Source organism: Pempheris klunzingeri, chromosome 7, assembly GCF_042242105.1.
Source record: "Pempheris klunzingeri isolate RE-2024b chromosome 7, fPemKlu1.hap1, whole genome shotgun sequence".
Taxonomy (NCBI): domain Eukaryota; kingdom Metazoa; phylum Chordata; class Actinopteri; order Acropomatiformes; family Pempheridae; genus Pempheris; species Pempheris klunzingeri.
Window position 1 is genome coordinate 22,854,803 of NC_092018.1, and position 11,667 is coordinate 22,866,469.

Sequence of the window (11,667 nt, forward strand, 5' to 3'; positions counted from 1 at the left end):
CAATACACAAAATAGAATATCAAGTGTTCCCTAATCCAGCCTTTGTCAGGCAGAGTTGAGATAGGGGACTTTACAGAGAAAGCCCACCTGGCTAAATGAATAGGCAATGTTGTCAGGGTTTAGAAGAGTCAGTCGGCTGTGAGGCTGCCATATAATACAGCTGCTGTCAGTGCTGACAAGTCTCAGAAACACACACCTCTAATCTCAACCCCCCTTTCTTCTCCCCCTCAACTATAATACACAGAAAAAATGACACCCTGTGCAAATATTAAACATCTTCCAAGGCCTATTCCATTATCTTCTTTTCTCTAACACTGTTTTACCCCCTCCCCCCACCTCCCATTTCCCTGCTCTCTCTCTTCCTCTCCATATCGCTCTCCCATCTTGTCTTGTCCTTGTCTCCTCAGAAGCCCTGGCAGCCGGATCATCTCTGTCTCTTAGTGTCAATTAAAAGTGAAATATCTGCATTTGTCAACATATCATTTGTGCTGGGCCCGTGATGCACTGCTGATTTGTCGGCCGATTCCTGACACTGGGGAGGGAATGCCGAGGCGGCAGTCTCCCTCATTAGACCTGGAGCTGGCACCATGATGGCTGACACCGCCGGGAGGCTTCGCTCCCCGCCGACATGATACTAACCCAGGAACAGGCCTCGTCTGTCAGTCCTGTCACTTGCCAGCCAGCCATCCAGTCAGGGAGAGCGAGGGGCAGATGGGTGGAGGAGGAGGGTGTGGGTGGGCAGGGTGGGAGGGCGCATCATGCACCCTACTCAGAGAGCTAGGGAGGGAAAGACAATAATGAAGTTTATTTGTATAGCAAAATGTCAATATATGTCATACTGTCTGAAGGACATGTGGGCCATGGTTGACATTTTAGTGTGGTGACAGCAAATTGTAAATAGATCTAATAATGATTTTAAACCAGGGTTACACTAAGCCTGTGCAACAGAAAAACTCCAAAAATAATAGAAATGTAGAGCAATAAGTGGATGATTAAGGAATTAACACAGGTGGTAAACACTAATAACAATCAAAACCAAAAGTCTGATGCCCCAATAGTGAGCACTAGATGATGAATGTTACAAAACGGGTCTGGGGAACAAGAATGTGTTCGGTGAGTTCATGATGTTGTTGGAAGTAGATTTTTTTTCTGATGGTGGTTTGAGGGAAAGTCAGGGGGCAACAATAATATTAGGAATTATCCTGCATAAATATGTCATAGATATGTCACCAAATTTCATAGAAATATCTGCAGTAGTTGGTGAGGCCCAGTGTTGGTTGGCACCAAGCCACCTTAATTACAACTGTTTGAAATAACAACCTGATAAAGATTAAGTTAAGTAAGCAAGTAAAGTTTATTTAGTATAGCACTTTTCATAAGTGCTTTACAGGAGTAAAAGAAAATTAAAACAACAAAAGAAACAACAACAATCAGCCATAAGAAGGAACAGATCTAAAACACACCAATCACAACCCATGAACGTTAGGCAGCAGGAGGCGAGGAAAAAGCCAGTTTGAATAAGTGTATTTTCAGCTGCTTTTTAACAGCATCAACCGAGACTGCAGATTGAATGTCTACAGAAATGCTGTTCCACAATGTCGGAGCCACCACTTCAAAAGCATGATCACTTTTCATTGTGCAAAGGACTGACAGTAAACCCTGGTCAGAGGATCTCAGGGACCTACTGGTGTTGTATGAGTGAAGCAGCTCAGAGATGTATGCTGGTGCCTGACCATGCAGGGCTCTATATGTAAAAACAAGAACCTTAAAACGAATCCTGAATTTGATGGGAAGCCAGTGTCAGGAGGATATGACGGGTGTGATACGAGTTGATCTGCTGGATCTGGTTAGCAGCCTTGCATCAGCGTTCTGGACCAATTGTAGATGGTCCACAGACGACTTGCTGAGGCAGGTGAAAAGGAAATTACAATAGTCCAACCGGGACGATATAAAAGCGTGAATAATCATCTGAAGCTCAGATTGTGAAACAATGGACCTAAGTTTGGCAATGTTTCTTAAATGAAAGAAGCATGTCTTGGTCAATGATCTGATGCGTTGATCAAAAAACATGGCATGATCAAATATAACACCCAGATTTCTAAGCTTGGAAAGCAGTGTATTGGGCAACGTTGGAGGCTACACTAGGCTACACCATCTGGGGCAATGATAAGGACCTCAGTCTTGTCTGCATTTAATAGTAAAAAGTTGTTTGCCATCCAGTCTTTGATGGCAGACAGACAGTTGTTTAAAACAGCCAGTTTGTCAGTCTCATCAGGTTTGAAAAAGACATACAACTGGGTGTCATCAGCATAGCAATGACAAGAAATACCCTTAAAACTGAAGATAATATCTCCTAAGGGAAGCATATACAAGGTTAATAATACAGACAGCACCCTGAGGCACACCACAGGAAACAGCAGCTGATTTAGACGTGTAGGGACCAAGTGACACAGAAAAACTCCTGTCTGAGAGGTAGGAGGAGAACCAGTCCAGGGCTCTCCCAGAGACACCCACACACTGCTAGAGCCTTTCAATCAGGATGCTGTGATCTACGGTATCAAATGCTGCGCTGAGGTCCAACAGCACCTAAACAGAGCATTCATCCACATCAGATGACACCATTAAATCACTCCAGACTCTGAGAAGAGCTGTGTCAGTGGAATGCTTCTGACGGAAACCAGATTGAAATTCATCGAAAGTGTTTAGTAACAACTTTCTCTAAAATCTTTGAAATAAAAGGCAGCTTGGATATGGGCCTGTAGTTCTGGGGAAGATATGGATCAACGTTGGCTTTTTTCAGAAGAGGCTGTACGGCTGCATGTTTAAAATAAACTGGGAAGATTGCAGAGAGTTATTTAAAATAGTGAGTAGGCATGGACCAAGGGACCCAAAAGCATTTTTGAGCAAGGAAGTTGGTATTATATCAACATGGCTTGAGGAAATTTTCATACTGCCCACCAGGTCACTGAGGTCTTGGAGAGAAATTGGAGAAAATTGGTCAAAAATTGAGTTGGAGAGATATGGGAGTGGAAGAGGGGATGATGTTAGCCCGGACAACTCTGAGAAAGTTATTGCAATCGTTATCTGAAAAAACAGGAAGATCAGGAGGTGCTGGAGAGACAGTGTTATTTGTGGTATTTAACAGGACTTTAGGGTTGCGCTTGCTTGAAGAAATAAGGTTGGTGAAGTAGGTGGCTCTCACATCCTTAACCATGTTATTAAATTCAGCTAAAAGGTCTCCCACAACCACTCTACCCTCTGACATTTACGCTGGAGACAACGAATAGTGTCATTCAACCATGGGGATGGAGTGACAGGGGGCATGAGTCTTGTCTTTCTGGGAGCTATTTGGTCTAGGACGTCGGAGCAATGGGAGTTAAAAGAGTGGTCTGGACTGTCAAGATCATTGTGTGAGAAAACAGTACAGCACTCGGGTTAAAGGCCTCAGAGAACTCAGCTGAAAGGTGGCTTAAAATACGAGAGCATTGTCAATGAATAAGATGATTTTAGCAATAGAGTAAAATAGAACTGATTTTGTAAGGGTAAACCAAATCTACAGAGACAACTCAAAAATATGCTTTGTGTTATTATTATTATATTTTTTCTTATTGTCAGAAAATCCCATAAAATGACCAAAGCCAGCAATGTGTTAGTCCATGTGGTTTTCTGACCTACCTACTGTGTCAATAGCACTCAGCCCCAAACCCATTCAGTGAGCGTGTACCCGTGGACGTGAGTATCAGTTATGAGGCTTATCCCAGTTTTATCCAGCCCTTTCATGCATGAATCATGACAACAATTTTTATTCCTATGTAGGTATGAAAAAAACAACTGACATTCATTTTTTTGAAACACTAATTTTTCAAGGAATTTTTCACATGTCCTCCTAATCTCCCCCTGTTGAACTGTGTATATTTTACACATTTCACATTTATATTACATTTGACATTTCCTACAAAACTAGCACTCAAAATACTCAAATACAGATTTCATTCGGCAGTGTATTCAGTTTTACAGTCTTGTACATCAGCTCACCAAGTCAGGGCCAATCAGCCACAAGGCACTGCATGCAGATGTACGTCGTGTACGTTTTTCATGTACATGCAGCACAGTGTTTTTATTTTTTTGTTTCGGTGAACTGGGGGCCAGTGATCTCAGAAGTATTTTACAAAAAACAACAGTTTTTGTAACAGAAAGTTACAGTACAATATCACATATCAATTGATTTACAGCCAAAATAATTACGGCAAATGAAGTCCTTTCAAGACTATCAAAGTTGCAGTAATTGTATGAACTGTAGTTTAAATATAATGGTTGCACAGTGTTCAATTTAGTGGACAGATTATAAGTGATCATAATTACCTAAAATCAATACTCAGAAATTTTAACAATTGTTTTATGCCTTGGTTGTTACTAAATGTCACCAAATTGTATTTACCTTCAAGGCACTCCTACTATAGAAGGATTGGCAGGATAATCCTGAGCTGCTCAGCATTTCTGACCTGAAATTTTTGTTAAATGGTCTGTATTTGCGTAGCACCTTCAGTCATTTCGACTACTCAAAGCACTTTCTAATCACATCCTCATTCACACATCATTCAGACTATTCTTTCACACACATTCACACACTGAAGCTGCTTCAGGATCAAGTTGAGGTTCAGTGCCTTGCCCGTGAACACTTTGACATGCAGGATGACCTGCTCTACTGATGGACGACTTCCAATTGGTGGCCAGTGGGTGTCAATGTAGGGAAAGTGTCCACTGTGGTGGCTTATGTGCAACTATTCCAGCAAAACCCATTCATGTACAAGAAAACAGCCTTTGAGTAGCTGTCCACTGTAGTGACCACTATGCGTGAAAGGCTACGTTTCTGAAACTGAGATAGGGAATATGATGTCTACATGCCCAAATACAAAAATAAGATATTTCAAATACCAGATAATTGTCGTACCAAAAAGTGATCTTTCACCATAAAGTAACTAACCATCTGCGGGAGCGGGAGCAGCCTGTTTATACATTCCACAGCTGCTTTATCTGGATCACACAGTTACAATGTGCAATACGCATAACTTTATATTGGTGGTGACAGCAAAGTTTGTCTTTGTGTATATTTAAAGTTTCAGGCACATTTAAGTTGTTATAGATAGTAGTATAGTTTCTGATGTTTCTATGTGTTTAGTAGTTGTTTATATTTGAAAAATTGAATGTAATACCTGATTTATGGATGGCTTAGGATGTCACATCCAATAATTTAATTAATTTTCAAGTGTGCAATTAAGTTTGAAATTAACATTAAACAAACTGGAAAAGAGAGCTAATAAAAACCACATGTGTCACTGGGAGTGAAAACGCCAAAGAAAAGGACGTATCCTACTGAGCAGCAAAGCTAATTGCAAAAACCGGGAAGCCACACACCATCAGGGAGGATTTTATTTTACCTGCTGCCAAAGAGATGGTTGGAGTGATGATTGGCGAGAAAGCAGCTAAACAACTGAATGTGACTTCTTTGACAACACAGTAAAGCCCCGTATTGAGGATGTGGCTGAAGATGTGTTGAAGCAGCTCGTTAGCAGAATACGAGCAAGCCATTTCTACGCTCTCCAGATTGATGGGTCTCAGTTCTTGGGAGCAGGACAGCCTTGTGGAGTTATCGCGTGATCCTGCTTTCAAACTGATCTTCACACAGAAGCATTTGGCACATTTCTGGCTGCATGTCTACTCGGAATATACTGATCTGTCAAGCAAGGCACTGATGCTTCTGATGCCTTTTGCTACCACTTACCTGCGTGAGACTGGATTTTCAGCACTTATGGCTCAAAAGACAAAGCACAGGAATAAACTAAATGTTGAGCCTGATCTGCGCCTAAAGCTGACATCTATTCAGCCAGACATCAAGACTTTGACAGCTGCTGTGCAGCAACATCATCCCTCTCATTAGGTGAGTTACAGGTAACGCAGTGTAACGTTACCTCACATGTGATTCATATCCAGTGTATCAAGATAAACTGATGGTATCATAGCGACTGGAGTGAATCTTGAGTTCATGTCAATTTAAGGACTCTGACAGTTAGCGCTTTCTTTTGTGTTGTTTAATATTACAAAAGTTGCATGGCAGTGATGGATTTTAATATCTGCATCAGAATGAATGTGTTGAAAGAAATGCGAGTGTTCGCCTGAGCCAACGTTCACATTATATTTTTCTGTCTGATTTTTCTTCACGTTGATATTGTGTTGGATACTGAAAAATGTTATATAGAAACGTTTTCTTAAACAGTTTCACCCAGGCCACAGTTATGAATCGTTATGTTCATGAAATAAAAACTATATATGGTAATACATCATGTTAGTCTCAAGAGTTGTGATTAGGTTTGGGTGGGCCGCAGGAGATTTCAAATTGGGCCTCAGCATTCTGAAGTTTGGGAATGACTGGTTTAAGCTATACAGTTGAAACCAGACGTCTACATACACTTTATAAAAAGACACATAATCTTTTTTTTCTCACTGTCTGACATTAAATAAGACTAAACTTTTGTTTTAGGTCAGTTAGGATTCTATTTGGTAAATGCCAGAATAATGAGAGAGAATTTAATAGAGAATTTTTTATTACTTTTTTCAAAGTCAGAAGTATACATACACTAAGATTAAACAATTTGGGAAAGCCCAGATGATTTGGAAGGCTTTGGAAGCTTTTGATAGGTTAATTGACAACATTTGAGTTCATTGGAGGCACACCTGTGGGTGTATTTTAAGGCACACCTCAAACACACTGCTTCCTTGTGTGACATCATGGGAAAATCAAAAGAAATCAGCCAAGATGTCAGAAAGAGAATTGTCAACCTCCACAACACTGGTTCATCCTTGGGTACAATTTCCAGATGCCTGAAGGTGCCACGTTCATCTGTTCAAACAATTATACACAAGTATAAACACCATGGGAATGTCCAGCCATCATACCGCTCAGGAAGGAGACGGATTCTGTGTCCCAGAGATGAATGTTTTTTGGTGCAAAATGTAGCTGGTAAGAGAGTGTCATTATCCACAGTGAAGCGAGTCCTGTACCGACATGGGCTGAAAGGCCGCTCAGCGAAAAAAAGAAGCCATTACTCCAAAAGCAACATAAAAAAGCCAGATTACAGTTTGCAAATGCACACAGGGACAAAGAGCTTAATATTTGGAGACACATCGTGTGGTCTGATGAAACTAAATGGCCATAATGACCATTGTTACATTTGGAGGAAAAAGGGGGAAGCTTGGAAGCCTGAGAACACCATCCCAACTGTAGTACGGGGGTGGCAGGATCATGTTGTGGGGGTGTTTTGCTGCAGGAGGGACTGGTGCACTTCACAAAACAGATGGCATCATGAGGAAAGAACATTGTGTGGAAATATTGAAGCAACATCTCAAGACATCAGCCAGGAAGTTAAAGCTTGGGCGCAAATGGGTCTTCCAAACGGACAATGCCTCTAAGCATATCGCCAAATTAGTTACAAAGTGGCTTAAGGACAACAAAGTCAATGTTTTGGAGTGGCCATCACAAAGCCCTGATCTCAATCTTATAGAAAATTTGTGGGCAGAGCTGAAAAGACGTGTGCAAGCAAGGCGGCCTACAAACCTGACTCTGTTACACCAGTTCTGTCAGGAGGAATGGGACATTCCAGCAAACTATTGTGAGAAACTTGTGACCCAAGTTATACAGTTTAAAGGCAAAGCTACCAAATACTAAGGAAATGTATGAGCCACTAATGTAAGTACTGTCTACTTACTGTTTATGACGCTAATAAAACAGTTGGACCATTGGTTAAAAAAATATAGAGCAGTTTTAAAACTTTTCTGCAAAGTTCAGACTGCACAGTGGCTATGGGAGAGGTTTAGAGCTCTGATTTAAAGGTTCAATTCACAGAAAATTTCAAAAGACACTTTTTTATTATATATAGATATTTGCTTTCATTTGTCCACACTCCACATATTTGTCTTTAAGATGTCTGCCTTCACATTAGAACAATAGAAATTAATGTGATTACACATCATTTTCGAGTCTCAAAGTTCCAAGCATGTGTTTCTTTAGTTTTTAAGAACAATTCCTCAGCTTTTACTAAAATTCCATGGAGCAGCAGGATCATCTCTGGGTTTCATGCCAGCATTCCTGACCCCCCCCCCCCCCCCCCCCCCCACACACACACACACACACACACACACACACACACACACTGTGGGATTAAGGAGGAGGAAGACGACAAAGAGGAGGATGCTTGTGCTGCTTGCCTTGCCATCATTAGGGAGGAGAAGCACTGACCAAGCCAGCGGCCAGGCTGGGTGGGAGTCACTCAAAGACACAAAGGAATGCACCATCAAAGAGGGTTGGGAGGGGGTGGAACGAGCTGTGCAAAGTAGGAAAAGAGGATCTTCTTTAAAAAGGAGAGGGAATGTGGAAGGCGTTCAACAGATTATTTATCATCAATGTTTTTGTTGTTTGTTTGTATGTTTGTTGGGAGCAGTTATTGCCGGTTTTCCAGATATTTCTTTCTATTGGTGAAGCAGTACATTACAGTTTGAACAAATATGTTCAGCAAAACCTTAAACAGTGTTGTACCATCATTCTTTCTGCCATCCCTTATGGATGGAGGTTTTCTTGTCTTGATGAATTGTTGGTTACGATTTTTATATCAATGACAAATGTGTTTCTTTCTTAATACCAAACTAAATCTTTGTCAGACACACTGTTGTTATTGGCCAATTAAACTTAAACTTAAGTCATTTTGAAATTAAGATATTGTGTTTTATTTGTTTTTTAAATACTTCAGAAGACATGCAGGTTTGGTTAATTGATGGTAAATTGCTTGTAGGTGTGTGTGAATACTTGTCACCTTGAAGATGCATGAAGGAGAGCTGTCACACCAGTCTATTCCCGTCAAACCAATCTTTTTTTCAAGAGGAAAACATCCATCCAGGTTATTTATTTCAATTGTGTTTTATTTTTCCTTGAACACTGTTTAAGACACACTTTCACATTTTCTAACCTTGATTCCAAATGAAACACCTTTTCGTGCTATATACACAAAATTATAGTGTCCACTATCCACTTGGATTGAAAATATACATCTTACTTTACAGACAATCATAAAATCCCCATTGACAAGTGTACAAAAGAGTTTTATTTCAAAATGGAATATTCACTTTTAGAGAGCAACTACTTGCAAATTTCGGGCTGCCCAGAATCAGAGAAGTGTGAGACATTGTGATGTAGAATATGTGCCAGTAAGTGAATCCTGGGATGATCCATTAGAAGCACTCAAAAACGAATCCTGTCTTTAGACAAATCCAGGGAATGAGTATTATTTCCTAAAGTGAATATATAATATTTTGGAATAGAACTCCTGATGTATTGATCTACAGTGTGCTGTACATGGTACAGCTTTAGTAAAAACAACTCCAGTGTAAAACCACTACCATTCTGTACATAGCTGGGGTCGCACCTGTCCTGTGTATGTTCTGTTGTTAAGTCACAGCACTGTATAATACTGTATGTCTGCACAACACCATAATGCATTTAGCAGCATTTGAATATGTTAGCAGAGTGGCATCTCTGTCCACTCCTCATGTCCGTTACAGTCAAAACGAAGGCTTTATCCATCTGAATGTATATCGTTGAAACAGAGCACAGGATTATTGTGTGTCATGGATGCAGGAGAACATGAAGGCACATACTGTCATTTCATCATGCACATACCCCTACATTCCCTGCAGTTATTTTAAAGGAGCAATAGGTGATTTCTGACTTTTGTTCAACTCTACAGCCAGCCAGTCAGAATTCTGTACCCTTGTACCCAGTGAGAGAAGCCGCAGTACGCTGGAAGGCAGGGCTTGATTCCTGCGTTCACAAGGTAATCACAGGCTCACATGAATAGATATGACATAAGACACTGAGGTCTTCATGGGTCCAACTCAACTCAGATTTAGAAAGGTCTGATTTTAGTGCCACTGGTCTCAAGTCAGAGTCAATATGTCTAATATTCAAGTGGGTCAGAGTGAATTTGAGCTCTAATCATTTCCATGGTGGGAGAAAATAATTGAGGAAGTCAATCTGGGTCTTTTTTTGTTTTTGTTTTCAAAACTGTACTTTATGCACATAAGGTTTCCCTAGGATTAGGGTTAGGGTTAGGGTTAGGGACACCTGAATGTTATAAACTTATCTGACTGCTGATTATCTCATTCCAAGACCATGTACATTAATGTTCTGCTATAACAGCCTCCACTCTACTGGAGTTTGACCAGTTGTGACCTAGCTGCAGGGATTATCGCTCATTCAGCCACAAGAGCATCAGTAAAGTCCAGCAATGATGTTGGGCGACGAGGTCTCTCAAAGTTGGGGCTCCAGTTCATCTCAAAGGTGTTAGACGGGGTCAGGGCCTTGTAGGTCAGTCAAGTTCTTCCACACCAATTATTGAAAGGTAATTGTCATTGGTCATTGGTACCAGCCCTACCTAAACCTTCACAGATCATGATCAAAATTCTACATTATACTCCTTTAAAATGGCATTTTTTTTGTTACATTCAATTGTAATGAACACTGACTGTCGAATTCACTTCCCTTTCACAAACTGTTCCATGAACACGAAACAGGTACAGTGTCTCAGTCTGAACATATATGACATCAGCACATGCAGTTACCTGTAAAAACATCCTGGTTAAGTAGTTTCATTAAGTTAGCAGCACTGGTGAGTACAGACTGAAAGGCAAATGAGTGGTACAGCTTCCTAGTTGAAGTCTCAGTTTAAGAAACAGTTTAACTTAAATGAAGAATTCTTTACATGACTTTTGGAGTCTAGGGAAGTCCGATCAGTATTTGTGAAACATTATTCCATATCTAGAATGCAGGCTTGTCTTAAGCAGCTCCATAAGATTATAGTATGAAAAATGATGACGTGACAATTTTTACTGATATCACAGCTTCAAGAAATACTACAACCTCCTCACGCTGCACTGTGCACAATTGCTGCAGGAATAGTTCCAGCTTGTTACTTTCCCTCTAAGCATCATTTTTATCAATCAATCAATCTTTATTTATATATCGCCAATTCATAACAGCGTTATCTCAAGACGCTTTCCATAAAGAGCAGGTCTAGACCAAACTCTTTAATTAGAGAGAGACCCAACGATTCAGGAGTTCAAACTTAAGGATTCAAGAATTTACATTTCTGTTTGTGTCCACATTAGACATAAGACATAATGTGTCAATCATTAGTAGGTGTAATTTTTGGACAATGGGCAGTGCAGGGCTAGCTGTTTCTCTCTACTTCCAGTCTTTATGCTAAGCTAGGCTAACCATTTCTTGACTCCAGCTGATTGATTCCATCTTGACTTTTTATCGTCTCATTTCACTCTTGGAGTGAAGGTATATAATTGAAGTGGACTTCCAAAAGCATTTAATAATTCCTCTAAATTAGCTACAATTCAAGTAGATATTCTTTGCAAAATCAGTCTCCTTTTTTCCACTTGTTTTTTTCTGACACTAGAGGAACATTGTTTATGTCCATAAATACTGATGTGACCACCTCAGACCACGCAATAAGATTCCTACAATTAAATACTGCCCCCTCATAAAATATAACAAAAATGAAAATACAGTGCCTTGAACTTTTGCAGCACATTATACACAACACAAAGACA